This window comes from Falco punctatus (genome assembly GCF_963210335.1).
Source record: "Falco punctatus genome assembly, chromosome: 4".
NCBI lineage: Eukaryota > Metazoa > Chordata > Aves > Falconiformes > Falconidae > Falco > Falco punctatus.
In genome coordinates, this window is record NC_137583.1 from 24829655 (window position 1) to 24844395 (window position 14741).

Consider the following 14741-nt stretch of genomic DNA (forward strand, 5'->3'; position numbering starts at 1 on the left):
ACATAGCTGCTGCCAGAAGAATTCATGCTCCTCCTCTCACCTGGTAGAAAATAGCCAATATGCAGGAGGGTGATTGTGAGAAGCGGCATGCTTCAGAACAAACTGCTTGGACTCCCTGCTTGTCCCAGCTGGCCCATACTGAATGTACAAACCTATGCCTGGATGAACGGAGGATCATCAAGTGTTCTCGGCTTGTATTGATGTCTTAGAAGTAGACATGATGTTCTCCTGTAGCTTGGTGTTAGTCAGGATGAGCATGTGCTGTGAAATCCAGTTCTATCTCAGGAACAGTTTGTCTAGTTTTGGTACGCTAGACCAAGCACACCACTGGGAACAGGTGGTAAAAAGAAAGGGAGGCAGAAATTAGGCACAGACCTACTATAAAATTATTTTCTTGGTCTAATCTTAAGTTCAAGGGGCTCAGATCCTGTGCTGCTAATGGAATCATCCATCCCATTTCTTTGAAACTCCCTTCTCTTTCCCTGGCCTTCACTTCCTCTTGAGTTGTGGTGACATGATGAGAACTGCTTTTCCTTGCCTTTCAAGAGGGAACACAACCCCTTCAGCACCCTCCCAGCCTCCGCCATCTCCAAAACTTACTTCTTTATCATCAGTCTTCAGCTGGGGCTGTCAGCAAAGGAAAACTCAAAGAACTGGATACGAGAAATGCCTCCACCATGCTGACTCAAACGACAAAACAATCCCTTACTCCTCAGGCATAGCATGCTATATCTCTGCTCACTGCAGCACCAGCCAGGCATTGCTGACAACATATTACTGAATGCATTAAGATATTTTTGTTGCATAAATAAGAGCAATAAGTCTATGGTGTTGAGAGTTTGTCTTTACCTTGCAGTAATTTATTATCCTATTATCACTCTTTGCAAACATCTGTGCTCAGCAGTTCCTTCCTTGTAGCACTGAAATACTAAAGTGTTCGTAAAGCTTAACCATCAGCCATAAACTCAATAAACTGCTGTATGCGCTAATGTGGAATTAAAACCTTTATTTGGGTGATTTATTTTAGGCACAGATGTGACAAAGGAGCCCATAAACATTACAGGCTGATTGTTTTCTTTCTTTTTTTTCTGCTCCTGTATTACTTGCAGTCATCAGTTGGCATTTTAAAATGTGTTTGGGTGTTGGAGAGTTTGGGTTTTTTTATTCTCAGACAGACAAAAAACCTGATAAACTAAAAAGTGATGTACTTTTTACAGTTAGTTTAAGTTAGGTGTGGGCAGCACATGGGACTAGGGTCTAGAAACTCTAAACTGTAATCTTCACTCTGGTGGGATATCCAAATACTCAGATGTTACTGTGTCCATTATAAAGATAAAGGCACTTTTACAAAATACAGCTACTAATCCTATTTTTGGACTGCACACAAGCTGGAGTACAGCAGCATTTGACTGTGAACTGTTGGTACAAGTCCAGCCTGTCAGCCTGTTTAATTTGGACTTGTTCCTGTTTTTGCTTGTTACTCCAATACAAACAAACAAACACCATGTGTGAAATTATACTGCATGCTCCTGTCCTATTAGAGCTGTCAAGAGAAGAGGCAACATTGCTTCCTCCCATCCTGGAAGGACTTCTATGAGGAGGATGAGAGTCTATGCAGAGAGATTATGAAATCTGATGAAACAAATTGAGTTGCCTGGACTGCTGTTTGTTTTTTTAAGACCCACTACTCTGATTCACCTGCAAGAATATTGCATGAGTTGAAAAACCAAGCAGCAGGTAATTTTGAAATGAAGTTCTGTACTTTCCCCAAAAAAATCATGCTCTGTAATGTCCCTTTCCCAGATGCTGCCCATCAGTCTTTAAAACTAACCCCTTGATCTTCTTCCAAAATAGACTGAGAAGTAGAACAGCCACCCAGCCTCATTGTGAGACATGCAATATTGGCATTTTTCCATGTCCTCGATCAAGTAAAAGCTGAGGCTATGTTAAGCTACAGTAACTTATTTATAGTTGATATTTTATCTACCTTTAAAGCTGTTCTTGCATGGTCTTGACTTTCTGTTTGGATGGATTTATTGCATGCTTTGTTATGTTTCTCTGCATTTTAATACTGCAGTTTAGTGATGAAAAGATGAAACAAATACCAGCAGTTTGTCTGAATGAGCTATTTATAGGGAGGGAGAACTCATATGAACATTAGTCTTGGGTTAACAGTGTTAAATATCTCTAAATACAGACTTGTCCTGTTTCAGGGAAATGTGTCAGGCAGGAAAAAGGCCGCCCCTATGCAGGATCTGGTAGCCTACTAGAACTATTTCAGAAACTGCTAGGCTGAGACCTAGGGGAGAAGATGGGACCCGACGGAAGGGACCTGGGGAAGGCTGGAAGCTTTTGTATTAGATTCTGTTACTGGTTTGCTCTGTTCAAACCCTGCCGCAGATCCTTGTATAAAGCATTAAAAACTCACTAGCTGAATGGTTAACTCCTTTCTGAGCCTTGCCTGGAAAGATCATTTGCTGCACAGACACTTACTCCTTCGCATCTTCTGGTCCATTGCAAACTCTCCCTTGTTACCTGTGACATACAGATTAACAGTATGCTGCCTTCAACCATGCTGCCATCAAACCAACACATAAAAGTTCCTAGGAGGTTTTAATGGGCTGGACCACAGTGAGTGTGTGTGGGAAGGAAATGAACTTGGACTCTCCCTCTGGGTTGTGTTGCCTTCTTTTTCTGTGCTGCAGTTGTGTACTGGCAGCTGCAAGAAACCTGTTCACATTGAGGGTGAATGAATGTTTGGGAAATGGTCTGTTTCCCCGTGCCAATGATATGTCCTGAAGGACATGTAATGTATCCTAAAATTCATATGAAATTAATTTTCCCTGTGTTTCGGGATGCTTTTGGTTAACCTTTGACTCAGTGTGGGACAAACCTGAGCTCTGGCAGACAAGACTCAGAACATTATGATAGACATCCATCCATGTGCCTTTCAGCACCTTTTTTCTGTCCTTCTCACTGCTCTATCTTGCTACTATGCTCAATATTCAGATCTACAGGAAGAGTACCTACCCTAACAATGCATGTATGACACATTGCATTTCCAGTGTGCTTCCTCAACGGTACTTTCATGAGTTCAGATATATAGCCATTTGTCCAGCACCATGCAGAAGTGTTTCTTTGTGGAGTAGGTTCACTAGCAAGCCTGGCACTTGGGTTTCCACAGGCATAACAGATGTCACTGCATGTCAATATAGCCATCTGGCTTGTGCTCTGATGGTACCAGGCAACCTTTTTACAGAGGAGGGTAGGAAATACTGTGTTCTGGGAAGGCTTAAAAACACAGGCAAATAGTGTGCCTACCATCTCTCCACCAGTGAGGAATCTGGTTCACTGATGTCATGCACAGTGGGAACTACTGTATTTGGGCCAGTATCCTCCAGCATGGCAGGAATAATTTACTAAACTGTGTAATAAATTGCTGTGCATTGCAACGTTTTCTTCAGTAGTACATATGCTAAACTGGAATGGTTCTATGATTTTTAGACAAGGAAGACGTTCACTCTGGTTCAGAACCACTTGCCTGGGATCAGGATTTACTACACTGTGCATGTTAGCAGGTTGGGATAGTGAGGGTCTCTTCGTACATACCCAGGAAAAGGGTAGTGTCCGTTACGTCTTTGTCCCTGCTGCTCTTACATGAGCAGGCTGACAGAAGATTGTCAGCAAGAATAAACAACAAATGTGATGGTCTGGACTAGGAGGAGTGAATATTGGTTTATGGTTTTGTGCATGTGATGGCCAGAATCCCTAGGGAACTTCAAGACTTTTGCCATAGAAAACAGAGAGTATTCTTTATTCTCCTCCCTCAGAATTGCTGGGAAGACGTTTTCTCATGGAGGCACAAAGACAGCATGAATCCACTTGAGAGGGAGGAGGAGTGAACAGACAAGATGATTTTAGCTGGTAACCTGCTGGGGGAATTATACTGACCTAAGTCAAGTAATGATCTTATTCTCTGAACTCTATTTTACAGGCTGTAAATACCTGGTGGTTTTCCACTGAAGGAAACTCAAGGCCCTGCTTCAACCCATGCATGGGTTATCCACTTCTCCCCTTCCACACGATCTATCTGTCTGTTTAACATACCAAGAGGTGCCTGCATCATACTTCCAGAGGCCCAGCACAGTGTATCTCAATACTGTTTAGTAACCTTGAGATCCAGCAGCAAAACCTACAAATGTCTATGTGAGGTAATCACACAGAAGATGCCAACAGCTCCCTTGACTCCCTGAGAAGACAGGGCTAGCAGGACGGAAAACTGACACTGCCATGTCTGGTACTGAAACATGTCCTGCCAGTTCACGTCATGACACTAGTAAGAGAGGTCAGCAGAGAAGCTGGAGAAAGTGCAATCAGAGTAAAAAATGGAAGAAGAGCCATAGGAAGCTGGGAAGTAGGAGGTGAAATTTTATGCAGCCTGGCAATCAAATAACATCCACAGTGCCCCCTTCCTCCTATAGGTATATTCAGAGGTCAGGCCTTCCTCCATACCATCCTGATGCCTAATTAAGGAAACTGCTGCTCGAGGACTGGCATAATGATTGTGCTGAAGACATCTGCAGAATGATAACTTGTTGGGGGAAAGCTTGATACTTGCCAAGGTGATCTATGATGTATCAAGGGTACTCTTGCCTGTTGTCTGTAGCCTTTGCTGTAGGGGGAAACATCTGTCTTTCAGAGAAATTGATCTCAAATCAATAGCCTTGTAACCTTAGGGTAATGATCTAAGATGTGAGGATGAATATGGAAAAATTATTGGCTTAGGAGGTTTGTCTAATTGCACTGAGCCATTTGAGTAACGAGTGTCGAAATATCCATGTAAGAATCCTGGCTTTTTTGACTTCTCACCCCACTGTGAAGGTCTTGCCCTTGTTTGGACCTCCATATTCATAAGCATACAGTTATGCCCAGGAATTCAATATGCCAGTGATGACCTGCAATTCCAGTGCAGTCCTCGTTGTTGTGTTTTGGTTTGTTTTTTTTCAAAGCACTAGTGGTTTGTATGTATGCTGTGTTACAAATTTTTTGATCAAAAATTAATAACAGCTAGCAAGATGAACCGTGGACATACCATACAGCTAAAAATCCTGCAGCACTTTTACAGACTTCAGTGAAGCCTCTGCATACTATTAACAGATGAAGGTGTGTTGGAAAGAAACTAACCCCAAAGTCACTCAAGATGGTTATTTATTTGGGAATATACGTTGGGTTCTCTACGGGATCTGTCCCATGGAACACCTAATAGTTGGGGTCATCTCCACTTCCACCACTTAAAACAGCTAGTTATCTCAAAGACTAGGTGCAACACCATTGTCTATTGACCACTGTTTTGATCAATGTGATTTACTCAAGGAAACTCAAATTCAGACCTAGGAACTCTATCTTGACTGATGCTGAAAATTTTGGAGGAAGTAGAGAGCACTGACTAGCATTAGAAGGAGTAGGTTTAAATGAAGAGAGGTGTTCTTCCATCACTTGAGTTTGAAGTGTATGAACACTTTGTGGCAAGACAAAACTTGCTTGTCTTCACTTCCCTGAACTGAGTGTCACATATAGCCTGGGCTGAATTTTTTAGGGAGCAAACTGGTCCCAAAATGCAGATCTTGTATTTCCTGGCTTTGTATTTCCTATATATGTATACATCTGTATATCTCTGAAATCAGTATCCTTGAGAAGAATGGTGGTCCTTCAACTAAGAATGAATATCTTTGTTGAAGGCTTTCCATGCCACAGGCAATAAGACTTCTGTGTAGCCAAGGAGAGTCTCCCAGAGGTGGTTTGCATTGCAAAACCTTTCTTTATTGCCCAGCTATGCCTTTAGCTTGCTGGCACTGCAGTCCCTGGTCTCTGTGAAGCAGAACAGCATTCATAAGTCCATGTCTCTCTCACTTGAGAGATCATGGGGGAGAGGGGGATAGCTTATCTAGGACAAGGCTATTTCTTTCTCAGGACAGGTAAATGGAAGATCACAGCTACCTTGTGAAAATGCATGCCTGAGTTGCTGCACGCATGAAGACCCGTTGTCCTTTAGCTGCCGTGGATCTCTAACTGAAGATCAAGTCCTCTCAGGAATTAGTATGATAACTCACACAAATAATTTCTGATTGAGCTCTTAAAGTCTACTGATTAGTCTTTCTGTCTGACCACCAGATGAACTTCTGTGCTTTTGCTTCTGCCTGGATAAAATAGAAGCAATAGTGCCTCAGTCACTGGAAGCAGTGAAGTTGCAAGACTTGATGTTGGAAGCTCATGCACGTGGAGAAGCTCTGAAGTTGTTAAGTGTTTTCATTTACAGTCCCAAAAAAAGCATGAGATTTTGCTTTAAAAGCATGGAATCAGCCATCAATGGATGATGTGTTATTTTGCATTGCACAGTGGCCAGAACCATGTCCAACATTTCCACACCTGAAACATGTCCAAGTCAGCACTGATCTAAGAGATGGTCCACAGTCTTGTCCTGAGACCAAGACGAGGAAGAGTGGATGATCTCAGCATTTATTCTCCCAACAGACCCTGGCTTGTGTCTGTTTCATTCAATAAAGCATTGTAATTTAGGTGGGGAAAAGAAAGGGTGAAAAAAAAGACACAAAGTGTAAATCAAAAAATGAGACCATGACGATTATTCCCTGCAGAGAAATCAGATAACAGGCATTTTGCCCAGATGGTTATGAATATTAACTATTGCTTTTGTCAGATGTGAGTTACCCCATCTCTTTTCCACATTTCCCATATGATCGGAGGAAACACAGTGACCCACAAACCAAAGATGCGGCACTGATTAATTACCCTTTCATCATACATACTGTGTGAATTTTTGAAATGTGCTGTAGGAAATATTGCAAGGATTGAAGATTGGCTGAAGCTTGGAAGGAACCCATGGCCTTTGTCATGATGTCTATGGGTGATGAAAAGGAACAATTAATTTTTTCACCCATTAATGCTGCTGCGAAATGAAAGAGCATGATGTCAAACTAATGTTTGCATTATGCTTTTTTAAATTACTGCATAATAAGAAGATTGCCTGTAATGTATATTATGAAGCTCATATAAGCACTTTCAGTGTTTGGTTTCTATAACAGAAAAACTATCTTCCTGACTTTTTTTAAACTTTTATGCTTATTGTAAATGGAAGCAAAACAGAGCAATTCCTTGTTCAGGTCTGGGAGACTGATAAAACCGGGATCAGATCTGAAAAAACAGAAGTGTGAGATTTTTTTCATGCTTACTGCATATACGAACAATAGGAACAGCAGTCTTTCCATTCGTTTAGCAGTCCTGGTGCCAGTGGAAGGTCTTGAGTCTGACAGCTGTAGCCAGTATATAGGTGATCAATGCAGAGAGTCAGGACAGTTGTCTTCAGCCTCTCTTGAGCCTGAGGAGATACCTCCAGTCAGCTCTCCATATTAAGAGGTGTGTTTGGAGCTGTAATTTTTCATGACATTTCATCCATTTCCTGTAGGCTGCCGAACAGTCATTAGGTAGTAACGACGTTGCTTGCTGCTGATCTGGGTTGGATTTCAGCCTACAACTGAAAGGCGCTACACATCATTATCAGACCCTTGAGCCATGTAGTCCTTTATAAGCATATATTTCTGCTCTACGCTCAAGCTTATGTGCAGCAATAAAATCTATTTGCTAGGCAATGTTTATCTCCCTCAGCCATAGGTATATATAGTTACATACAGTTGGTTGGGTTCAGGAAGACTGAGTTGTAGCACTTCCTTATAACGGTTAATTGTTTCTGGAAACCAGATGTGAATCTCCACTAGGCTATAAAAACAAAATGCAGTGGAGCTGTTTCAAACATTCCTGTTCCTGTTGACATGGAGAGCTGTGGGACTGTGCATTGTAATGTGGATGTCATTGATTCGTTGTTACAAACATTAACAAGAAGGTTTTGAAAAGGTAAATGAACTTAAACTGATTTCCTGCTGGACATCAAATAATGATGACATATCTCCAGTGGTCTCACACAGGATCATGAGTTTCACAATCAGTTGCAGGATCAATGCAGCAGACCAGGTAATCAAGTACAGATTATGTCTATGGCTGTACCAGAAACAACCAACAAAATTAATAACATTAATGTAATAACTTAAGATGACTGCACGCTCTAGTTTTAGTTCTGCCCTGGCGGGAAGCACAAGGCTTTTAAATTCCAGATCAAGGCATGGTACATGGTATGCAGCCCTTGTAGTATTGGTTTCCATTTTGCAGCCTGATTTGTCCTGTGCATCTCCAAGCAGTCTGTACTGGAACAGTTTTGAAGTGGGTTTTGAACCTGGAATTACAAACAGGTGAGGCACATTGCTCATATGTGGTTAGGTTTTCATCATCAGCATTAAGAGATGCAGAGGGCAATAGGCTCTGGGTTCCTAATGTGAACTCTGAGGGATGAGGTCTGCCCCCCACCCCAAAGAGGAGGTACTTTCCCACCAGGCAGAGATGCACTTTTATCACAGAAATGCCTTACACCACCACCCCATCCCTTGTGAAGAGCCACCATAGAGTGAAAAGTAACATCTCTGAATATTCATGGACAGCAGATTTGTCAAGACAGGTAAATATACAGAAGTACTTGATTGGAAGTATTTCAGTTGGTTGGGGATGAGGCAAACAAGATGCAAACTGACAGCAAAGCTCATTGCTGGCATTCACTGGACAGCCTATGGTCACCTCCAGCCTCCAGCACCGCTTAACAGTTGAGTTAATTGTCCCCCTGCAGAAGAATATAACATAACAGCATTTACAGCAACAGGTTTCAGCAGCAATGAATCATTTCCCTTGTAACTTCTAGGAAGTCAGGAACAAGAAAGGGGGATAAATCCTCAAGTAGTGGGATGGATTAATATACCAGTCAATCATGAAAATGTTTGGAGAAAGAGATACAGTTCTTCTGCTGTCCCTTGTCTTTCTAGTCTGTTTGCTGGCTTGGACACGGTTACAGTATCATTAAAAACAATCAGAAATAGGCCAAATCCAAGCAGCGTTTGGATCTAGAGACTTGACGTTCTGATATCTATCAGGACATGTATGTTAGTGATACAGGACACCATTCTATGTATGTCTACATTTATGTGTATAGGAGGCAAGTGTATTTAAGTGTTGTATTTCTCCCTGTCTACTTGTATTTAAAAATCCATGTACCTGCTGTCTGCAGAAGCAGCTGCTACTCCCAGAAATGGAGCTATTGTGACGTTTTACACGGGACCTGTGCAAACTATGCACAATGAAGACTTTAACTGCTTTCTCTCCAGCTCTTTGTGTTACTTGAAATGGAAGTATGCAATCTGAAATTATGTGCCAGATCTTTGGGAGAAAACACATTGATTGCTGGGCCAAAGCAGATAACCGTATCAGCATGGAAGCATCTAGAATCCATGCCTGAAGGAAGCAAAAAACCTCCCACTTCCAGTTTTGCATGGAGACCTGTTTAGTAGAGATCCTTCACTGGTCCTGGATCTCTAGCCCTAATTGCCAACAGACCTTCAGCATAACTATATAAACACTATCAAGTAACCAGCCTTAAAAAAAATAATTGGTGTCAGCTGGAAGTACCATTCCAGAATCAGACTCTTGAGGGTATTAAGAAAACATATCTATTAATCTGTTCTCCTTGTTTCTGTAGCCTGTAATTTTCACTTTACACTGAACTCCTCCCTAGAACTGTAAAATTTCACTTGGCTTTAAACATTGCCTTTTCCTCAGCACAGTACAGTTGAAGCGAAGTCTGTAAAAAAAATCAAGATTTACTAGCCTTTCTCAGCTGTTCCCAAGACTTGAGAGGGAAGATTTTTGGAGTTACCACATCAGATAGTCAATGTACTTGCAAAAGTCATAAAACTTATATGTGGTTGAGTAGGGGGCCTGGTGGCAGACAGTTTCTTCTAGTGCTGTAGTAAAATCTGAAGATACTGGTTTCCTTTACGGTGTTTTGTTTCCAACCGTGTGAGATAAAAATATAGAGCTAAAGCAAATACTGGGGGGGGTGTGGGGGTGGAGTGGGGTTGGGGGGTGTGGGGGAGAAGAAAAAAGAAGAAATATTGATGACAGAGCTTCTCATGTAGCAAAACACTGAACACAAGTGTTTAGCCTGGGACAGTGAACGTTCCTGTCACAGTGAAGGGGCTGCAGAGCAGGGTAATAGGACAGGCCTCCAGCTGTGCTCACTGCTCTCAGCTGGTGCTGGACGAAAAAGGATTCCCTTGCACATGAGATTCATGGAAAAGGTTTTGAGAGTTCTTTTCTAGATGCAGAAGTCAAGGCAGACATGATGACAGATGTATGTGATGTGAGCATGATCCTTATGTCTTGCCCATGCTGTAAATTAATTTCTATTGAGCCAAATTAAAGCATTGTAAACAAGTACCACCTCCTTCCACATGGGTGGATCTGCAGCTGCTTTCCACTGGTCAGCATTTGATCAGCCAATAAGACCTAACACTCAGCACTACCATTTTCTTGGGTGTCTGCTCAGGATTGCACTTATCCTAACCTTTCAAACACCATTGAGAAGGAGTGGAGAAATAGCTAATCATTAAAGGGCAGGCTGAGCCATAGCTGGATTTAGAACAGCTCCAAGTGGGAGTCAGACCACAAATGGTCCAAAAAGGAAATTCCTGCAATGCATGGTTTGATGAAGAGTGGTTTTTAGCTTTAGCTAACAACAGCCATAAGACCATTCAGACTTAGGGGACTAGAGAACAAAGTCTTTTGATTTTGGTGTGGAGTGTCTCAGTGAATGCAGAGCTACTGGACAGTAATGTCCACACCAGTGGAAAAAAACCTTTGGTTGAGGACTTGGCAACTGTGAATGCTTTGGACCATGCAAACTAGTGGCATGGTCATATAAGACCAGGCAATGTAGATACCTTGTGATACTTTAAAAGACCATAGTAAAGATAGAGCAGAATGCTCTGTCTGCTTCTTCAGAGATACCATGCAGCCATAAACTCAGCTTAACTAGCCAGGTCAATGGATTTTGTCATTATGCTTGATAGTAAAAGAACAGCATACAGCAAAAGGAGTATCGCTGAGTTTGAAACTCAAGTCAGGAGAAGCTAGAACCCTTTCTTCTAAACCCAACCATCTCTTACAAACATGTTGCTGTAGCATTACCTTGGCAAACTGATGAGTTGTTGCAGATGTATGATTGTATACCTGTATCCACAGACACTCTGCAATCATTCATGTACTGCTACTGAGGGACCTCTTCTAGGGTATAGATGGTCTTTGGCTAGAATACAGCCGAACTGTATTCTAGAATAGCCACAGTATTTGTCACTTCCCTGAAGTTTCAGGATGTTGCTTACAGTGCAGTACAAGTCACAGGTATTTTTTGTTGTGCCCCACGTCACTACAGGATAGCAGGTACGGATGTAATCCCAGGTAGTTGCCATTAACAAAGCTGAAGACTCTGGGGACAGTGCGGTAAAGTTTTGTATGGTTATACTGGTGAGGTTGATTGGGGTGGAGTTGACATGCACTCTGAGTCAGGAACTGACTCATCTCACTCATCACTCTGTTACTAAAACAAGAACTGAAAAAAGCCCAGCTGCTCTAGCATTGACCAAGATGACCAGCATCCATCCAGCAGCCTCATCAGCTCTCTTCCTTCTTTCTTGGGGAGGTTCTACCTCATCCATGGCCTTGGGACTCCTGCTTTCTCCTCCAGTGTGTTTTTCCCATCTTCTTGCACCACACCATTTTAAAATGGACCAGAGAAAGTATTTAAGAGGGACTATGACATATGGTGCCATTGCTGAATCTTGAGATTGCTTCCTGGCCACATCTCTGCAGCTGTTCTCTGCTCCAGACATTTCAGATGAAGAGTGCATCTTGCGCCACTGAGTATGGAAAAGGCTTCCAGAAATACCTCCTATTTTAGCATATTCTAGGGTTTTTGCGGCTGTATTTAAAATCTATGTAACACTGGGACAATAGCTCATTCTTTTCCTTTGTCAGCATTTAGTTGATAGTACCTCTTGGAAACTGTTTTGGGGCCTATGAACTACATTATTAATAGGTATACAGGTACCTCTATAGATGAGGGGAGATGACCTTGTTGCTCCAAATCTGAGCCAAGGCTTGTCACTAAGAGTCATATCTATACAATGATGAAGGCACTGTTGGTGCAACGGCTAGTTTCTGAAGTTGCGTCCATCTTCCAGTTCTCCTAGCACAAGCCTACCATGGGCTTATTGATCCTCCCATATCTCCCATTTCTTCATGCAGCAGCAGCCACCTTCTCCACCCCCCTTCTCCCCGCAGTGACGGGCCTGGCTCCTCTGGCTGCCCAGTAGCCTCGAGACCTTCATCCCAGACCTATCCCCATTCCCTAGCAATCCTGGTCCTTATCCTTCTGTGGAAAAAAATGCCTCTTGCCTGTGCTAGAGCCACCTTTTGCTGAATCACTTTTGCTATTCTTATTTTGTAAGCAATGACAAAACCTCATTTTTCCACTATTCCTGGAAAACACTTATGCTAAATAAGAAAAAGGCACAAAGCTGAAGTAGAAATCACAACAGGAAAACAAAACTTAATCAATGCCACCAAGAAAGCCTCCTTAATTAGATATTTCATAATTTGAAAATGCTGCTTTCATTCTGACAGCAAGAAGCAGTCAGACCTCTTGCAACTCCTCAGATACCTTGCAATAATCCAGAGGAAATGACTGCTGAAATCCCAGATCCTGCTGTATGAAGCTAGCAGGAGCTTTTCCAGTGTTTGCTTTGTTGGAAGGAAAAACAAAACGAATGTTTCCATAATAAAGAAAAATAGGTAACATTTTTAACATAATGTGATAATCATTGTTTACTCCTCTGGTATATTCATTACACCTGATGAAGTCCTGTCATCATAATGTAGGTGCCAGGAGTTGATCTATTAGATTTACACTGTAATTCAGTGTTCATTAGCAGCATCATTACTTTCAAGTGTTTATAGAAATGGGGTGTCAGATTTACATTCTATTTTTTCAGGTTTGCGGCCCCCCCCCTTTTTTTTTTCTTTTAAAGCAACACTGTCAATTTACAAGCTGTGTAACAAATATCTTTCTGTGTTTAGCCAACTGCACAATTTTTGAAATCTAATTTTGTATGCACAGTCAGTGTGTGCTGTTTTCTTTGCCTGCCTCTGCAAAGGGAAAGCAAGACAGCCAGCTTCATTTTGTTTTATAGCCCATTTCACTTTCAGGTTCATGATGCTGAAAAAATGTGGAGTAAGTGGAGTGGGAGGATGATAAAAAGCTGTTTCAAAGCAACTGTTTTGGTTTAAATGAAAACAAACAAAAAAATGCTGCTCAATGGTTCTGATGCATTACATGTATAGGCTTACTTATTGAGTATTAGAAAATTCCATGTGTGTTGAGAATTCCTAAATTACCTTCCCTGGCATGAATACAGTATCTTCACCATTCTTGGCTTATGGCTGATTTCTTTTGATAGCATACTTTAGAAATTCCTTTACGTGCTGATTCACTGAAAGATTTGTAAACAACACAGAGTTTAGATAATTTTATTCCAGCTGTGAGAGAGTAGGTAGGCAACACCAGAACCAACATTAAAGCTGTTCAGAATATGTTGTTTCAGGCTGGCGCAGCATATTGGCTAGGTGACTGTAGTGGTTGTCATCCAGCTCTTTGAAGTGGGAGGGGTCTAAAATGGTTTACTGTATGGTCACATTGGGACTTGGGATGACACTGGCAGGACAGTGTCTGCAGTTTACATCTATACCCTTTAAACCTGCCAGTTTGGGACCTAGGTCTGGCTCATGTTTAACAGACTAGTTGAGGGTGGTAAGTGCAATCCTGTTGCACTTGCTGCCCCTTCTGCCCTTACCCATGTGTCTCCACTCTTCTCCTTGGTATCTGCCTCTCAAAGTGAAATGGTAGTTTCATCTCCATGGTCTGGTTGGTCTTTTGCATCTTACCCAAAGTGCATGCTCCTAAATCACAACAATGGCCTTTGGGGTAACATAATGATCTATAAATTCTTACAGATAGCGTGCTATATGGCTGCTGAGAGAACCATGTCTCTGTGATTAATGAATCTTCTTTAACTGCCCACTCCCCAGCCTTATTACAGCCAGTAAATCTGGATGCATATTTTTAATCCAGGTTCCCATTTTTTGACTAGTGCTAGCTTAGCATATGTAAGTAAATCTGCTTTTCCCTTTTCCATCATTTTTCCCCTTCTTTTTCACTGGCTATCTGATTCTTCAAATCAAGAAAAGTTTTGCTAGATATCACCATCCTCCTGGATCAGTGTCTCAGGTCTGGCTCAGATCATCACATAACTAGGTATCATTGTCCTTGAATTACTGTGTTACTTCCTTTCTCTCTACAGTATACCCGAATGGCTTTGGTCAGTCCTCTCTAAGATGTTACTTTGTTCTACATGCTAATTCGATCTTAAACTCCATGTGTAAGCCTCTTAACAGCAATGCATACAGCAGTCCCTTAACAGAGTTTTCCTAGCTGTGCAGGATTTTGGCCTGTACATTACCCTGTGACTCGTCACTTTGGCCCTAAAAGCTGTTACTGGTGGTTTCCTGGCGTGGCCATCATGTTGTGGTAGCAACTGATGAGATTTTGTTGGCTCACCTGGGGCAGTGAGCAAGCACCCCAGTGGCAGGAGAGGGGCAGATCTGAGACCTGAGCTGTAGTGAGGTTGGGAAGACCTGTGCCTTGCTTGGGCTAAGGCGGTCTGCACAAGGCAGGC

At 42.0% G+C, this 14741-nt stretch overlaps 1 protein-coding gene across 1 annotated transcript in view; it reads left to right on the top strand.

The window, feature by feature from the left end:
* The window catches only part of LOC308063937 (uncharacterized protein), a 40783-nt gene that overhangs the window by 9202 nt on the left and 16840 nt on the right, over positions 1 to 14741 (top strand). The gene's annotated exons all lie outside the window — the stretch shown is intronic.